This window comes from Triticum dicoccoides, chromosome 1A, assembly GCF_002162155.2.
Source record: "Triticum dicoccoides isolate Atlit2015 ecotype Zavitan chromosome 1A, WEW_v2.0, whole genome shotgun sequence".
NCBI classification, from domain to species: Eukaryota; Viridiplantae; Streptophyta; class Magnoliopsida; order Poales; family Poaceae; genus Triticum; species Triticum dicoccoides.
In genome coordinates, this window is record NC_041380.1 from 518683813 (window position 1) to 518703118 (window position 19306).

Here is a 19306-nt window from a genome sequence, read left to right on the forward strand (position 1 = left end):
CCGGTGGCCTACCTTACGAGATAGGTTGTCCGGCCTTTACCCGTGAGTTGCGGCAGTTCCAGTGGCCCAGCCACCGCACTTTCAAGCCTGACGTCGGCGAGAAGTATAACGGCAAGACCTACCCGTCAGAGTTACTCATCATCTACACCATCACGATGCAGGCTGCTGGAGCTTGCGACGACAAGGTTCTCGCCAATTATTTCCCGTTGGCTCTCAAACCCAATGTTATGTCGTGGTTGACGCACTTGCCAGTAGATTCTATTTCTTCCTGGTCGGATTTATACCATGAGTTTGTCGGTGCCTTCACGGGAGGCCACCAAGCTCATGGCCAAGTGAGAGACTTGCATGTCATCCCCCAGAAAGAAGGTGAAATCCTGTGCAAGTACATATAGAGGTTCAGCCGAGTGCAGTACAACATCCCATACATCCATCCCGCTGTTGTCATCAGCGTGTTCCATCAGAACATGCGAAACCGCAAGATGCGCGAAGAGCTAGCAATGAACAAGGTCAGGGATGTGGCAGAACTCTATGTTTTGCCCGACCGCTATGCTCGAGCTAAAGAAGGAAGGAAGTACCCCGGCGAAGATGCCGGCGTGGAAACCGACTCCTCAGACGAAGACACTGCCGCCCCGACAAAGAAAGGTCGGCGCCGCAATAGGAAGCGCAAGGGTGAAGTTGTGCTTGTCTTCGAGGGATCCGATGACGCCGGCGCCGCCAAGAAGACCAAGGAAGACAACCCCGGCAAGGAGATTGCTGGGTGCGCCGCCTGCCGGGCCTTGGCAGCCGCTGACAAGCCAGGGGGCTCCGACAAGCAGTACTACAAGATCCACCACACCAAAGGCCACGACCTCCAAAACTGCCGACAAGTCGAGCTGCTTGCTGAAAAGAAAAAGGATGAGTACGAGAGGCGGGACAAGGAGAAGGGTCAAGACGGTGCCTGTCACATCCTAGTTAGCCATGCATTAGAGTGTTGCATCATGTTTACTCTTTCATCAGAAACCTGAAATGGGGATGACAGAACCCCCAGTCCCTTCTGAAACCAACTAGGGTTACTAAAAATAATTTTCAATGAACCTGAAATGCCCTTCTAAAATGCCCATCATTTTTGTCTTGGTTCAGAACCTCTGCCAAAAGTGGTGCACATTTTCCTAGGCCATCCTAGGGTTTTTGAATTAAATCATAAATATTTGAATTTGGGCATTTAAAATTATATAAAATATTTAAATGCTAAAATATCTCCAAACTAAAATGTTTCATGTTGGAAATAATCCAACTATGGACCAGGAGTAGTTTGGTGATTTTAGGTGTAGCCTAAGTATTTTATTTAATTCAACAAAGTTGCAGAAATATTAAAAAACAGAAAACAGAAAGAAAAGAGGGAAAGCTTACCTGGCGCCCAGCACCCGGCCCACCTGCCGGCCCAGCCCAGCACCGCGCCAGCGAGCTGCTTGCCGGCCAGGCAGGCAGGCAGGTGCTCGACGGCGAGCACCGCATGGGTGCCACGCACCTGCTCGCCGCCTCGCCGCCTCCCTCGCCCGGCTAACGCCGTGAATCGCCCTCCCTCTCTCCCCTGAACCCCCCCAGACACCCCCTCCTCTCTCCAGCTCCTCCCCCTCGCTCTCCCACGCCATGGCCGACGCCATCGCTGCCACCCCCTCGCCGTAGCCACGCCCTCCGTCAACCCCACGCCGTGCCACCGTGTCCAGGAGCTCCGCCGCCGTCCACTTCATCGAGCTAGCCGAGCCCCGTGTGCTCGTGCGGCCCGAGACCACCGCACCGACCTCGCCCGAGCTCGCCGTCGCCGGAGATCCCCTTCAACGCCGTCGCTGCCTCAGCTCGTCCCCGACCCCGCCGGTGGCCTCTACGGGAGCGCTGTGAGCTTAGCTACTCCTCCGACCCTCCCTCTCTCATTCCCGAGCCGTGTAGCGACCTCCCGGAGCTCAACCGCACCCACCGCCGTGGAGCTCGTCGCCGACGTGCTCCCGGCCATCCTCCGGCCAACCCGCGGTGTCCAACGCACTCACCATGCCGCGTTGGGCCCAACCGTGCACTGCCCGCACCTCACCGATCCCCCTAGCGACAAGTTCGACTTTGGCCGAACTCTGGTGGCCGCCAAAGTCGTCGCCGGCGCCAACTCCGGCCACCCCGACCCCAATGGACTCCACCAAGAGCTGCGGCTTGTCTCCGCGACCCATTTGGTGGCCGAAACGGCAAAAATCACTTCCGCCGCCGCGTCGGGCTCGCCGGCGGCTAAACGCCGGTGCAGCCGACCCGGGTTTGACCACGGGTGGGCCCTGGTTGACTCCCCTGAGTCAATGACAGGTGGGGCCCAGCCCTGTTAATTAAACAGGTTTAGTTTTAATTAAACTTTAATTAATATAATCACCCTGACACGCGGGACCCACTGTCAGATTTGACCCGGACGTGTTCCGTTGACCTGCTGACGTCACACTGACGTCAGGCTGACGCAATAATTGATTTTCTGGAATTATTCTAATATAGGAAATTCCAGAATATAATTTAAACTTCAAAAATTCATAACTTTTATTCTGTAACTCCAAATCAGACAAATTATATATGAAAAATGATCAGAAAAATTCAATCTATCCTTCTGTACTACTTTCATGCATGATTAAACAAGTTAACTTGATGTTTAATGCAGAACAAGGAAAAACACTTTAAAGGGCCATGTTTGAGTTTGAAATTTGAATCTTTGATTCAAATTGGTTCAAACCCTTCTGGTCTTAGCTGCATTAGCCCAACACACTCATATTGCTATGTTTCATGCATACATCATATTGTTGCACATTGTTTGGTGATGGTTGTGTATCGGTGTTCTTTGCGGCAGGATCTGCCTCCGAGGAGTATCGTGATTACCCTAACGAAGAACCGTATCAGTGCATCGAACCATCAGGCAAGCAACCAACCATTTGATCATATCGATACAATCCCATGTTCTCGCTCCTGCTCTCTTTTACTGCATTAAGACAACGCGTTTCAAACTGCTGTGTGCTACGGTAGTTGAACCCATTTCCTCTGCATGACCTGTCATTGCCACAGTAACTAGATGAAAGCCACTAGCATGTGTAGGAGTTGATTGAGCCATATGTATGTGTTGCTCCTACCTTGCTATGCCTGCTATGCTTAGAGTCGTGTCAGGTCTGGTTCATCTGGGTGATGGGCTGGAGTGAAATGGTTATGTCGGTAATGAGAGTGGTGTGGTGAACATGATTTGGTAAAGGTATCGATGAGAGGCCATGTAGGAGTACATGGTGGGTTGTTTCATTGAAGCCGACCTTAAGCACTGAGATCTGTATGTGTGATTTAAGAATCAGCTACTACCATGCATTGGGCCCTGAAATATGACCCCGCTCGACTTCTTATTCACCCTAGCTCTCTGTCCAGGAGTTGCAAGTAGTTTCTGGTGTTTGTAGCCTACTGGAGGCCGTGGACAGCGCTGACCGTAGGGGTGGGCTGTGATGCGGTAGGTACGTGGCCGGGTGTACCGAATACCCGTTAGGTATCTCGGGAATCCTGTTCACATCGTTCGGGGCCGTATGGGAAACCTCGGCCGGACTCCCTGCGGATGGAACCTGGATAGGCGATAAACCTGGACTAGAGGCTTAGGTGTTTAGGTAGGTCGTGGTCTACACCCACGTCGGCTTTCGCTTGAAGTCTGCCGAGCACATGTCGTGTGCAGACGCTAAGTGGTGGAAACATGTATGAAGAAGTACACCCCTGTAGGGTTATCGTGATCTATTCGAATAGCCGCGTCCGCGGTAAAGGACTACTTGGTTGCCTATACAGTTCATAGACAAGTAAATGGAAACTACTAAAAGTCTCAAGATAAGTGTGAGTGCCGAGGATGGCTCTTCTGTAGGAAGATGGAGGTGGATCATCGGTAGTGTATTGAATTGGTGAATAGTGGACTCGTGTGCGCAAAACCATTTCAAGTTGGAGTCTCGTAGGTTAGCCTAGCCAAGAGTCAAAGCTGGCTTGCTGCAATAACTCCACCAACCCTTCTTGAGAATATGCATGTATGTAGGATCTGATGTAAGTCTTGCTGGGTACCTTTGTACTCATGTTGCTATAATTTACATTTTTACAGAAGACGCTGCAACCCCTTCTGATGGGTTCTACGTAGACGTTGACATCAATGAGTAGGCTAAGGCCCAGGTGGTGATCCTGAGCTGGTGAAGGACCACGTAGTATAGCTAGGCTTTCCAAGCCTCTTTTATTTTACTAGTTGTCTGTACTCAGACAAGTTACTTCCGCTGCTGGTTTGTATGACTGTATGACTTGAATGCTGGGTCGTGTGACCCGTACCTATGTGAATGTTATGTATGGCTCTCTGAGCCTTAAATAAAGTACTTGTGTCGTAGAGTCATGTTGTGATGCCATGTTGTATTTGCACATATCGAGCATATTGTGTGTATGTTATTGAAATGCTTGGTATGTGTGGGATCTGACTATCTAGTTGTTTATCTTTAGTAGCCTCTCTTACCGGGAAATGTCTCCTAGTGTTACCGCTGAGCCATGGTAGCTTGCTACTGCTCTGGAACACATAGGCTGGCCGGCATGTGTCCTTCCTCGTTCCGGTGTCTGTCCCTTCGGGGAAATGTCACGCATTGAGTACCGGAGTCCTGTTAGCCCGCTACAGCCCGGTTTACCGGAGTCCTGCTAGCCCAGTGCTACAGCCCGGACCCACTTGCTGTTGACCGACACGTTCGAGGCTGGGTCATGAATGCCTGTCCCTGTAAGTCTGTGCCACTTTGGGTTTACGACTAGTCATGTCAGCCCGGGCTCCTTATCATATGGATGCTAGCGACACTATCATATACGTGAGCCAAAAGGCGCAAACGGTCCCGGGCAAAGGTAAGGCAACACCCGTGGGGATACCGTGCGTGAGGCCGCAAAGTGATATGAGGTGCTACAGGCTAGATCAATGTGACATCGAGTCGGGGTCCTGACAGCGTTGGCATCAAAGCCGGACTGCCTGTAGGTTCTCCAAGCCAAACTGGTCGATGTTGAGTCTAGAAATTCTTTAGTTATATGTCGGGGAATTGTTTGTGGGTTGGAACGTAAGGCTCTTTTACTTCTTTATCTTATGACATTCTGATCTGAGTCAGTCTATTCTTCCATCGGGGGCTAAGGAATTAGGATCTATTCTCTCTATCAGGATCACGTGTTACTAATCAGTAGTATCTTATAGGTTTGATGTATACAAGCCTAGTTCAATTCTACTACCACATTATGTTGCTAGGATGGACTCAGAACTTGATATGATGATGATGAGTGTGTATGAACTCCTTTGTCAAATGTCTCAAAATCCTTCTTGAGCATTTACAGCTGTTATGCTACCGAAATTTTGCTAGCAATTCTAATGCTTTTGCATTATGATTGTGCTTCCAGATGGCCACTCGCGACCTCAATCAAGTGGTTCGCCTGACTCGATGCCTAGATGTACCCGGCCATACTGCCATGTTGGTCAGGGTAATGACTGAGGCTGGATACCGTTGGTATCCTGAGTACACGGTCGAAGAGCAATTTCGGGACTTCAATCAAAGCCAGTATCTCTGCACTGTCAGGATATTTCCATCTTATCCTGGATCCACCGAGCCCCTTCACTGCTCCTATGGACTCGGGGTTACTATTGAGATGGCTGTGCAGGACGCCGCCTACTCTATGATGACCATCATGCGAGTCAGGTCTGGCCTATTTCGGGATTCTGATTTTCGGTATATGCCAGGGTCACTTCCGGGAGCACAAGGGTATCTCCAGGCTATCTATGCTGACCCCACTCAGGAGGATTCACGGACCCGCACTACTGCTGAGATGCTCGAGGACAAGGACCATGAAAATCGGGCCTTGAGGTTGGAGCTTTTCAATACCCGTGCTGACCACTGGGCCACATTGACTCGGTTTGCACCGGCGGTGCAAGCTGGATATTCGGATATGCGCGATCTCTATCCTGTGAGATCTGCTCTGCCAGACGTGATGGGTTGGCGTGATGTAGGAGGCATCACCCCACCTCGCGGTCCCCGCAGGCCACCGTCTGTTGGTCCAAGACCTCATCCTAGCCCCTATGGTCCACAAGCTCCGCGAGATCGTCTGTTTCCGGATGATCATGTTGAGCTTCCAGGCTATGGAGGTGACTTCTACGAGGACTACTACGGATCGGTCTGAGTTAGTGGTAGTATCCCTACTTCGCACTAGCTGTGTCATCTATCGTCCCGCGTGACTCGTGGGTTATGACCTAGTTTGTACTCTTTCCGGAGGTGTAGAAAAATAATGTATAGGAGCTTGGGATGCCTCCGATGAGATGTAATCCTCTTTTCACCGTAATAGTACTTTGTTTGGTCTTGTACTAAACCCTGTATGGTGTGTATGACGATGGAATAAAGAAGCAGTCTCTGTATCTACCATGTCATACGGATGATCATCTTGCATTCCGAGTTATTCCTTACATTTTGTATCCTATGTCGGAATTTTATCATTCTGACTAAATCATTGTCTTGTTTACCTAGGATGGTCAACACGCGCACTAACCCTGCTCCTCAAGAGCAGGCCGAAGGCAGTGAAGTCAGGGATGCAAATCTGCCTCATCCTCCTTCCCTAGCCGAGGTTATGATGGAAGCCGAAAGAAACAAGCGAGAGACCAACCGTTTGTTGGAGCGTATTGAACAGAACACGGCACACCATCAGAGGACTAACGTGGTGTCACTTAGTGATTTCATCAAGTTACATCCACCCACGTTCCACCACTCCGTCGAGCCTCTCGACGCTGATGATTGGCTTCGCAGTATTTCTCACAAACTGCGTTCCGCGCTGGTAGCGGAGGCTGACAAGGTCACCTTTGCTGCATATCATCTTGAAGGTCCCGCCAGTCTATGGTGGGAGAATTATGGAGCTATGCGCCCAGCGGGCCATGTCACTACTTGGGCTGAATTCAGCGAGGCTTTCCGTGAACATCACATTTCGGAGGGTCTCATGGACCGTAAACGTGAGGAATTTTGCAATTTCACCCAAGGCCGACTCTCTGTGGATGCTTACAGCAGGGAGTTCGGTAACCTCGCACGATATGCAACTGAGGAAGTTTCTACTGATGCCAAGAAGCAAGCAAGGTTCCGTAAGGGACATAGTCCTGAGCTTCGCCGCGACCTCCGTCTGCATGAGTGCACATCTTTTCAGAAACTTGTCAACAAGGCCATCAGTGCTGAAACTGGTCAGACTGATTATGACGCAACACGCAAGCATGGCTGTGACATGGGTTCCTCATCCGGTGCTGGTCCTCAGAAGCGCCGCGTGTGGGTGCCCAACACCGCCCTGCCACCCAGGTTCACACCGAGGCCATCTTTCCAGGCGCCTCGCCCTGTTCAACAGTCTGCACCAGCCAAGCCCTATGGTGGTCCAACCAACAATGCTCCTCCACGTACCAGTTCCGTGACTTGTTTCAAGTGTGGGGAATCTGGTCACTATATGCGTGAGTGTCCCCAAACCAACCCCAACCAATCTACTAAAGCTGTTGGCCGTGGCAAACCGACAGGGAAAGTGTTCCACGCCAAGCCGGCCACCGCTACACGTGGCCATGTCAACTGTATCTCGGCCGAAGAAGCTCAAGAGGATCCCAACGTCGTTCTCGGTACGCTCCTTGTTAATTGCCACCCGGCATCTGTTCTTTTCGATACAGGAGCCTCTCATTCATTTATATCCGAGAACTATGCTCGTTTGCATAACACCGCATTCTGTAACATGCCATCCACTATGGAAATTTCTACTCCCGGTTCTAGATGGCAGACCTCCAGGGTAAGTTATGGAAATGAAATCCAAGTCGACAGACTTGTTTTCCTTGCATCTTTGATAGCTCTCAAATTTTCAGATATTAATATCATTTTGGGTATGGACTGGATGTCAGCTCATCATGCCAAAATTGATTGCTTCTCTAGAACTGTTCAACTCACTCATCCTTCGGGGAAGATAGTCAATGTCTTGACCCGATTAGCCAAGCGACAATTATATTCTCTTAACGCCAGCCCTTTGCCAGACCTTGAGGACGTTCCGGTAGTCCGTGACTTCCCGGACGTCTTCCCAGAGGAACTGCCAGGTGTTCCACCTGACAGGGATGTTGAGTTCGTAATAGACCTCATTCCAGGAACCGTTCCGATTGCTAGAAGACCCTATAAGATGGCACCACTAGAACTAGCCGAGCTTAAGAAACAACTCGATGAGTCCTTGAAAAAGGGTTTCATCCGACCTAGCTCATCTCCGTGGGCTTGCCCCGTCCTATTCGTCAAGAAGAAGGATGGTACGGACCGGATGGTTGTAGATTACCGACCTGTCAATTTGGTCACAATCAAGAACAAATATCCGCTTCCCAGGATCAACGACCTGTATGATCAGCTCGCTGGATCCTCAGTCTTCTCCAAGATGGATTTGAGGTTGGGCTACCATCAAATCAAAATCAGAAACGGGGACATTCCTAAAACGGCCTTTGTTACTCGTTATGGCCAATACGAGTACACCGTCATGTCCTTCCGTTTAACCAACGCTCCAGCCACCTTTTCTCGGTTAATGAACTCAATCTTCATGGAGTATTTGGATAAATTCGTCGTAGTTTATCTCGATGACATACTCATCTACTCCAAGAACGAGGAAGAACATGCCGAACATCTAAGGCTAGTGTTGAAGAAACTTCGAGAGCATCGCCTTTATGCCAAGTTTTCCAAATGTGAATTTTGGTTGTCAGAAGTGACCTATCTGGGTCATGTAATATCTGGTAAAGGTATTGCTGTTAACCCTGAGCGAGTTCAAGCCGTCCTTAATTGGACTCCACCTGAATCGGTCAAGCAAGTTCGGAGTTTTCTAGGCTTAGCGAGCTATTGTCGTCGCTTTGTCGAAAACTTCTCCAAAGTTGCTAAACCTCTAACCGAACTCCTCAAGAAAGATAAAAAGTTCGAATGGACTCCACAATGTGAGCACAACTTTCAGGAACTGAAAAGACGCCTGACTTCTGCTCCCGTTCTGGTACCGCCAGACTTCTCCAAGGACTTTGTTATCTACTGTGACGCCTCGCGACAAGGACTAGGTTGCATTCTCATGCAAGATCGACACGTAATTGCTTACGCCTCACGACAATTGCACCCACATGAGGAGAATTATCCTACTCATGATTTAGAGCTTGCAGCCGTAGTCTATGCTCTTAAAACCTGGCGACATTACCTCCTCGGTAACCGTTGCGAAATATTCACTGATCACCAAAGTCTGAAGTACATCTTCACCCAACCGGATTTGAATCTTAGGCAAAGACGTTGGGTTGAGTTGATCACATATTTCGACTTAGGAATAACTTACACCCCAGGGAAAGCCAACGTCATGGCTGATGCGCTAAGTCGTAAATCTTATTGTAACAACCTAATGTTACAACAAAGTCAACCGCTTCTCCATGAGGAATTTGGGAAGCTTAACCTTCACATTGTTCCTCAAGGATTTCTTTCCACCTTGGTGGCGAAACCTACTCTTACGGATCAAATCATCGCTGCCCAGAAGCGAGATAAGGGAATAGCTAAGATCAAGGAGAACATTGCTAGAGGAGGTGCTAGTTGCTTCTCCACAAATGATCATGGCGTTGTGTACTTTGAGAACCGTTTAGTGGTTCCCAAGAACCAGCATCTACGGCAGTTGATCCTTAAGGAGGCTCATGAATCTCCTCTCACCATTCATCCCGGTAGTACTAAGATGTATCAAGACCTACGCCAGAGGTTCTGGTGGACTAGGATGAAGAGAGAAATTGCTCAGTATATTGCTAATTGCGTCGTCTGTCGTCGTGTAAAAGCAGAGCATCAACGGCCTGCTGGCACCCTTCAACCCTTAGCCATTCCTGAATGGAAATGGGATAAATTTGGTATGGATTTCATTACCGGTTTTCCCAGGACCAAGAGAGGGAATAATGCTATTTTCGTCGTTATCGACCGTCTTTCCAAAGTAGCCCATTTCCTACCTGTTCGTGAGAGTATAACCGCTAGTCAGCTGGCAGACTTATACATCTCCCGAATAGTGTCTCTCCATGGTGTTCCTTTGGAAATTAACTCGGATCGAGGAAGTCTTTTCACCTCTCGATTTTGGGAAAGTTTCCAAAACGCTATGGGAACCCGCCTTTCCTTTAGCACCTCTTTCCACCCTCAGTCGAGCGGTCAAGTGGAACGCGTCAACCAGATTCTAGAAGACATGCTTCGAGCCTCTGTTATCTCATTCGGAATGGATTGGGAGAAGTGCCTTCCATTTGCCGAATTCGCTTACAACAACAGCTATCAATCTAGCTTGGGTAAAGCCCCTTTTGAAGTTCTCTATGGACGACGGTGTCGAACACCCCTTAACTGGTCAGAAACCGGGGAAAGACAATTCTTTGGCCCGGATATGATTCAGGAAGCAGAAGAGCAAGTTCGCATCGTTCGTGAAAAGTTGAAAACCGCCCAATCCCGTCAGAAGAGTCAATATGACCGAAAACATAAGGCTATGACTTTCGAGGTTGACGAGAAGGCTTACCTTCGGGTTACCCCTCTGAAGGGAACCCATCGTTTCGGTATCAAAGGCAAATTGGCTCCTCGTTACATTGGACCTTTTCGCATTCTTGCCAAACGAGGAGAAGTTGCCTACCAGTTAGAACTACCTCCGCACCTCTCCAGAGTCCACGATGTCTTCCATGTTTCTCAACTCAGGCGTTGCTTCTCGGATCCTATCCGTGGAGTGGACTACGAAACGCTTGATCTCCAAGATAATCTTACATATCGAGAGTACCCCATTCGTATCCTCGATCAGGCCGAGCGTACCACTCGACGTCATAATATCAAGTTTCTCAAAATACAATGGTCGCACCATTCTGAGGATGAAGCAACTTGGGAAAGGGAGGATCCTCTTCGACTCGAGTATCCCGCCTTCTTCCCGGAGGAACCCAAATCTCGGGACGAGATTCTTTTGAGTGGGGGTGAGTTGTCACATCCTAGTTAGCCATGCATTAGAGTGTTGCATCATGTTTACTCTTTCATCAGAAACCTGAAATGGGGATGACAGAACCCCCAGTCCCTTCTGAAACCAACTAGGGTTACTAAAAATAATTTTCAATGAACCTGAAATACCCTTCTAAAATGCCCATAATTTTTGTCTTGGTTCAGAACCTCTGCCAAAAGTGGTGCACATTTTCCTAGGCCATCCTAGGGTTTTTGAATTAAATCATAAATATTTGAATTTGGGCATTTAAAATTATATGAAATATTTAAATGCTCAAATATCTCCAAACTAAAATGTTTCATGTTAGAAATAATCCAACTATGGACCAGGAGTAGTTTGGTGATTTTAGGTGTAGCCTAAGTATTTTATTGAATTCAACAAAGTTGCAGAAATATTAAAAAACAGAAAACAGAAAGAAAAGGGGGAAAGCTTACCTGGCGCCCAGCACCCGGCCCACCTGCCGGCCCAGCCCAGCACCGCGCCAGCGAGCTGCTTGCCGGCCAGGCAGGCAGGCAGGTGCTCGACGGCGAGCACCGCATGGGTGCCACGCACCTGCTCGCCGCCTCGCCGCCTCCTTCCGCCCGGCTAACGCCGTGAATCGCCCTCCCTCTCTCCCCTGAACCCCCCCAGACACCCCCCCTCTCTCCAGCTCCTCCCCCTCGCTCTCCCACGCGATGGCCGACGCCATCGCCGCCATCCCCTCGCCGTAGCCACGCCCTGCGTCAACCCCACGCCGTGCCACCGTGTCCAGGAGCTCCGCCGCCGTCCACTTCATCGAGCTAGCCGAGCCCCGTGTGCTCGTGCGGCCCGAGACCACCGCACCGACCTCGCCCGAGCTCGCCGCCGCCGGAGATCCCCTTCAACGCCTCGCTGCCTCAGCTCGTCCCCGACCCCACCGGTGGCCTCTACGGGAGCGCTGTGAGCTTAGCTACTCCTCCGACCCTCCCTCTCTCATTCCCGAGCCGTGTAGCGACCTCCCGGAGCTCAACCGCACCCACCGCCGTGGAGCTCGTCGCCGACGTGCTCCCGGCCATCCTCCGGCCAACCCGCGGTGTCCAACGCACTCACCACGCCGCGTTGGGCCCAACCGTGCACTGCCCGCACCTCACCGATCCCCCTAGCGACAAGTTCGACTTTGGCCGAACTCCGGTGGCCGCCAAAGTCGTCGCCGGCGCCAACTCCGGCCACCCCGACCCCAACGGACTCCACCAAGAGCTGCGGCTTGTCCTCAGCTCCACTCCGGTGGTCTCCGCGACCCATTTGGTGGCCGAAACGGCAAAAATCACTTCGGCCGCCGCGTCGGGCTCGCCGGCGGCTAAACGCCGGTGCAGCCGACCCGGGTTTGACCACGGGTGGGCCCTGGTTGACTCCCCTGAGTCAATGACAGGTGGGGCCCAGCCCTGTTAATTAAACAGGTTTAGTTTTAATTAAACTTTAATTAATATAATCACCCTGACACGCGGGACCCACTGTCAGATTTGACCCGGACGTGTTCCGTTGACCTGCTGACGTCACACTGACGTCAGGCTGACGCAATAATTGATTTTCTGGAATTATTCTAATATAGGAAATTCCAGAATATAATTTAAACTTCAAAAATTTATAACTTTTATTCTGTAACTCCAAATCAGACAAATTATATATGAAAAATGATCAGAAAAATCCAATCTATCCATCTGTACTATTTTCATGCATGATTAAACAAGTTAACTTGATGTTTAATGCAGAACAAGGAAAAACGCTTTAAAGGGCCATGTTTGAGTTTGAAATTTGAATCTTTGATTCAAATTGGTTCAAACCCTTCTGGTCTTAGCTGCATTAGCCCAACACACTCATATTGCTATGTTTCATGCATACATCATATTGTTGCACATTGTTTGGTGATGGTTGTGTATCGGTGGTCTTTGCGGCAGGATCTGCCTCCGAGGAGTATCGTGATTACCCTAACGAAGAACCGTATCAGTGCATCGAACCATCAGGCAAGCAACCAACCATTTGATCATATTGATACAATCCCATGTTCTCGCTCCTGCTCTCTTTTACTGCATTAAGACAACGCGTTTCAAACTGCTGTGTGCTACGGTAGTTGAACCCATTTCCTCTGCATGACCTGTCATTGCCACAGTAACTAGATGAAACCCACTAGCATGTGTAGGAGTTGATTGAGCCATATGTATGTGTTGCTCCTACCTTGCTATGCCTGCTATGCTTAGAGTCGTGTCAGGTCTGGTTCATCTGGGTGATGGGCTGGAGTGAAATGGTTATGTCGGTAATGAGAGTGGTGTGGTGAACATGATTTGGTAAAGGTATCGATGAGAGGCCATGTAGGAGTACATGGTGGGTTGTTTCATTGAAACCGACCTTAAGCACTGAGATCTGTATGTGTGATTTAAGAATCAGCTACTACCATGCATTGGGCCCTGAAATATGACCCCGCTCGACTTCTTATTCACCCTAGCTCTCTGTCCAGGAGTTGCAAGTAGTTTCTGGTGTTTGTAGCCTACTGGAGGCCGTGGACAGCGCTGACCGTAGGGGTGGGCTGTGATGCGGTAGGTACGTGGCCGGGTGTACCGAATACCCGTTAGGTATCTCGGGAACCCTGTTCACATCGTTCGGGGCCGTATGGGAAACCTCGGCCGGACTCCCTGCGGATGGAACCTGGATAGGCGATAAACCTGGACTAGAGGCTTAGGTGTTTAGGTAGGTCGTGGTCTACACCCACGTCGGCTTTCGAGCACATGTCGTGTGCAGACACTAAGTGGTGGAAACATGTATGAAGAAGTACACCCCTGCAGGGTTATCGTGATCTATTCGAATAGCCGCGTCCGCGGTAAAGGACTACTTGGTTGCCTATACAGTTCATAGACAAGTAAATGGAAACTACTAAAAGTCTCAAGATAAGTGTGAGTGCCGAGGATGGCTCTTCTGTAGGAAGACGGAGGTGGATCCTCGGTAGTGTATTGAATTGGTGAATAGTGGACTCGTGTGCGCAAAACCATTTCAAGTTGGAGTCTCGTAGGTTAGCCTAGCCAAGAGTCAAAGCTGGCTTGCTGCAATAACTCCACCAACCCTTCTTGAGAATATGCATGTATGTAGGATCTGATGTAAGTCTTGCTGGGTACCTTTGTACTCATGTTGCTATAATTTACATTTTTACAGAAGACGCTGCAACCCCTTCTGATGGGTTCTACATAGACGTTGACATCAATGAGTAGGCTAAGGCCCAGGTGGTGATCCTGAGCTGGTGAAGGACCACGTAGTATAGCTAGGCTTTCCAAGCCTCTTTTATTTTACTAGTTGTCTGTACTCAGACAAGTTACTTCCGCTCCTGGTTTGTATGACTGTATGACTTGAATGCTGGGTCGTGTGACCCGTACCTATGTGAATGTTATGTATGGCTCTCTGAGCCTTAAATAAAGTACTTGTGTCGTAGAGTCATGTTGTGATGCCATGTTGTATTTGCACATATCGAGCATATTGTGTGTATGTTATTGAAATGCTTGGTATGTGTGGGATCTGACTATCTAGTTGTTTATCTTTAGTAGCCTCTCTTACCGGGAAATGTCTCCTAGTGTTACCGCTGAGCCATGGTAGCTTGCTACTGCTCTGGAACACATAGGCTGGCCGGCATGTGTCCTTCCTCGTTCCGGTGTCTGTCCCTTCGGGGAAATGTCACGCATTGAGTACCGGAGTCCTGTTAGCCCGCTACAGCCCGGTTTACCGGAGTCCTGCTAGCCCAGTGCTACAGCCCGGACCCACTTGCTGTTGACCGACACGTTCGAGGCTGGGTCATGAATGCCTGTCCCTGTAAGTCTGTGCCACTTTGGGTTTACGACTAGTCATGTCAGCCCGGGCTCCTTATCATATGGATGCTAGCGACACTATCATATACGTGAGCCAAAAGGCGCAAACGGTCCCGGGCAAAGGTAAGGAGACACCCGTGGGGATACCGTGCGTGAGGCCGCAAAGTGATATGAGGTGCTACAGGCTAGATCGATGTGACATCGAGTCGGGGTCCTGACAGTGCCGAAGGATCCGGCAAGAAACATGGTGGCCAAGCAGGCTGCCGCGGCAAAGATAACCAGCAAGAGAGGCCGGCTCGGGGCCGAGACAAGAAGCAAGAAGACGATGATCATGACGAGGACGACGAGTCCGGCGAGCAAGAGTTCTAGAAGGCTATGGAGGCCATGTGCGTCGATGGTGGCGCCTCGTTGCATACTTCTCACCGCCAGCTCAAACAATGGGCGCGTGAGATCACAGCAGCGGAAGTCACTGAAGTGGTCCAGCATGCCCCTCATCTTTGATACCGAGGACCACCCTGACCGCACCACTGCGGTCGGGTGTTTGACATTGTTGGTCTCACCAACGATACGCAACCTCAAGGTGAACAACATGCTGGTTGACGGCGGGGCCGGTCTGAACTTGATCTCACCCGTTGTGATCAAAAGGATGCAAACTCCTGATGGAGACCTCGAGGAAATGGGCACGTTTCAAGGGGTCAACCCGGGGAGGAGTCAGTCAAAGGGGAAGGTCACGTTGCTCGTGACATTCGGAAGTGAGTTTGAAGTACAGGACGGAGAGGATTGTCTTCGACGTAGACGAGATCCCCTTGCCCTACAAAGGGTCCTTGGCCGCCCGACACTAGCCAAGTTCATGGCAGCGTCGCACTACACCTACAACACGTTGAAGATGCTTGGGCCGATGAACATCATCACTGTCCCCTCCGACAAGAAGGACGCGCTGATCTGTGCTGACCTACTCTACCGGGAAGCAGTTGCAGCAACTGCCGCCAGGGCACATGCTCCTGCCGCTGAAGCCCCGGGAGGGAAGAAGAAGACCGGCGAGACCTCTTGCACCCACTCCGGTAAGCGCACCTCTTCAAAGTGTAGTGCTCCCGTCGAGGACGTGCCAAAGAGCTCCATCGGCATGAGCAAGAAGTCCAGAGTCGCACTGCCAGAGACCAAGAAGGTGTCCGTCAAGGAGGACGGCACGGGTGGGGTTTTCACCATAAGCTCCACCCTCGACGGCAAATAGGAAAGCGTGCTTGTCGCCTTCCTGCGGGAAAATGTTGATGTGTTTGCATGGCAAGCATCTGACATCCCCGGTGTTCCCAGGGAGGTGATTGAGCATCACCTTGCTGTCTGTCCTCATGCACGGCCCGTCAAGCAGAAGGTCAGGAAGCAAGCTCTGGAACGGCAAGAGTTCATCACAGAGGAGATCGGAAAGTTAGAAGCAGCAGGACTGGTGAGAGGGGTGCTCCATCCGACGTGGTTGGCCAATCTAGTAGTGGTGCGCAAGGCGAATGGGAAGTGGAGGTTGTGTATTGATTACATAGACATCAATAAGGCTCGTCCCAAGGACCCTTTCCCATTGCCGTGCATCGACCAGATTGTTGACTCCACGGTCGGGTGTGATCTCTTGTCATTCCTTGATGCCTACTCAGGATACCACCAGATCTTTATGACAAAAGAAGACGAAGAGAAGACAGCATTCATCACCCGATGTGGTATGTATTGTTTTATACAGATGCCTTTCGGGTTGAAGAGTGTTGGCTCGACGTTTGCAAGAGCGGTCCAGATTGGTTTTGAGCCCCAGCTACATAGAAATATGGAAGCTTATATGGATGACATAGTGGTCAAAACCAAGGATAGGGCAACTCTTGTTCAAGATTTGGAAGAAACGTGTGAAAACCTACGCAAGATCAATCTCAAGCTGAACCCTGAGAAGTGCGTCTTTGGCATTCCGTCCGGCAAGCTTCTCGGGTTCTTTGTGTCGTAGCGTGGGATTGAGGCAAACCCAGACAAGATCAAGTCCATCGAGCAGATTGAGGCACCCAAGCGGATCAAGGATGTGCGTCGGCTCGCTGGCTGCGTTGCCGCCATCAGCCGATTCATCTCCAAGTCTGCCGAGCGCGCCCTCCCTTTTTTCAAGATCTTGAAGAAGGCGGGCCCAATGGAATGGACCCCAGAGGCCGAGGCAGCATTGCAAGACCTGAAGAGATACCTTTCCTCCACACCGATACTAGTTGCACCTAAACCACAAGAGTCGTTGCTGCTGTATCTAGCGGCGACAAATCAAGTGGTTAATGTTGCGCTAGTCGCACAGAGGGAGGTCGATGAAGAGGCAAAGGCAACGGTAGGACCGGCGGATGGCAAGTCAGAGATTCCCCTGGCAGGGCCTAATGCCAGCAAGGCAAGGCCCCTGGCAGAGTCTGACGCCATCGGGACAGAGCCCTCGCGGCCAGATGAAGTGGTGCGAAAGAAGAAGATGATGCAGCACCCGGTCTACTTTGTCAGCTCCCTCTTGCAGGGGCTAGATCGAGATACTCCGGTGTGCAGAAATTGCTCCTCGGCCTCCTTATGGCCTCAAGGAAGTTGCATCGTTACTTCCAAGCCCACGAGATCACTATCGTCACCCGCCTCCCGTTGCGACGGATACTGCACAACCCAGACGCAATCAGAAGGATTGTGGAGTGGGCCTTGGAGTTCTCAAGCTTATGTTTGAAGTTTGAAAGTACTTCAACGATCCAGAGCAGAGTCTGGGTGGAATTCATTGCAGAATGGACCGCGACACCTGACGCAGAAGTTCAAGAGACTACTCTCCCTGGCAAGGAGGCGAGTTGCGACTGGATCATGTACTTTGATGGGGATTTCTTGCTGCAAGGCGCCGGTGCTGGTGTACTGCTTGTCGCACCCACCGGAGAGCACCTCAAGTACGTGGTCCAGATGCACTTCCCCAGGGAGATGTCAACAAACAACACTACCGAGTACGAGGGGTTGCTTGCCGGTCTCAGGATCGCAGTAGACCTCGGAATCAAGAAGCTCATCGTCAGGGGTGACTCATAGCTCGTCGTCAAGCAAGTTAACAAGGATTACCAAAGCCCGTTGATGGTGGCGTACGTAGATGAAGTGAGGAAGCTGGAGGAGCGTTTTAACGGTATACAGGCGGAGCACGTTCCCCGAGCGGAGAATGACATTGCCGACTACCTGTCAAAATGCGCCACCCTCAAGCTACCTGTGGAACCAGGTACCTTTGTGCTTTGATTAACTCAGCCATCCGTTGAACCATCAACAGAGCAGAACAAGCGGAGGAAATCAGGGCCCGGCAAGTACTTTCCCGCCAAGCTCCCCGGAGCCGCTGGCAAGGATGTTTCCGGAGATACTGAGCCGACCATAGGACAACTAGCTCCGGCAGGGCGTGAAGCTCTTGCCGTGGAGACGGCCACTCCCATGGCAGAGGAAATGCCTTTAGTCCTTGTCGTCGAGCCTCAGGCTCCGGCATGGGCACAACATACCGTACGATTCCTCCAAATAGGGGAGCTTCCTGAGGAGCAGGAAGAAGCGGAGAAAGTAGCCCGTCAGTCTGCTATGTATCAGTTCATCGATGACGTCCAGTACAGAAAGAGACCGAACGGTGTGAAATTGAAGTGTATTCCCTGGGAAGAAGGACTGGGGCTGTTGGCGGAGATACACAGAGGCATATGTGGATCCCACATAGGGTCAAGGGCCCTTGCCGGCAAGGCATTCCGGCAAGGTTTCTTCTGGCCCACTGCCCTCCAGGATGCAATGACACTAGTAACCAAGTGTGAAGCGTGTCAGTTCCATTCAAAGAAGCTTCATCAACTAGCTCAAGCCCTTCAAACAATTCCTCTCTCCTGGCCATTTTCGGTCTGGGGGCTCGACATACTGGGGCCCTTCCCCCATGTTGTCGGGGGCTTTGAGTAGTTGTACATCGCAATCGACAAGTTCACAAATTGGTCGGAGGTGGAAGCAGTGAGAAAGGTGACAGCACAGTCAGCCGTCAAGTTCTTCAAGGGACTAGTCTGTCGTTTTGGTGTGCCTAACAGAATCATCACCGACAACGGCACACAGTTCACTAGCCACACCTTCATGCAATACATCCAAGACCTCTGCAGCAAGCTCTGTTTTGCCTCCGTGGCACACCCACGGAGCAACGGCCAAGCAGAGAGGGCAAACGCTTAAGTGTTGCGCGGCCTGAGGACAAAGACTTTTAACAAGCTGCACAAGAGTGGAAGGCACTGGGTTGATGAGTTGCTGACGGTTCTTTGGTCGATCAGAACGACGCCAAATCAAGCCACCGACTAGACACCCTTTGCCCTGGTATACGGGGCAGAAGCAGTTCTCCCCACAGAACTCATATACGGGTCACCCCGAGTGCTCGCTTATGATGAGCTTGAGCAAGAGCAACTGCGGCACGATGATGCAACGCTCCTCAAGGAATATCGTCTTCGGGCAGCTGTGCGAGCAGCGCGCTTCTAGCAAGCCTTGCGCCGCTACCATAG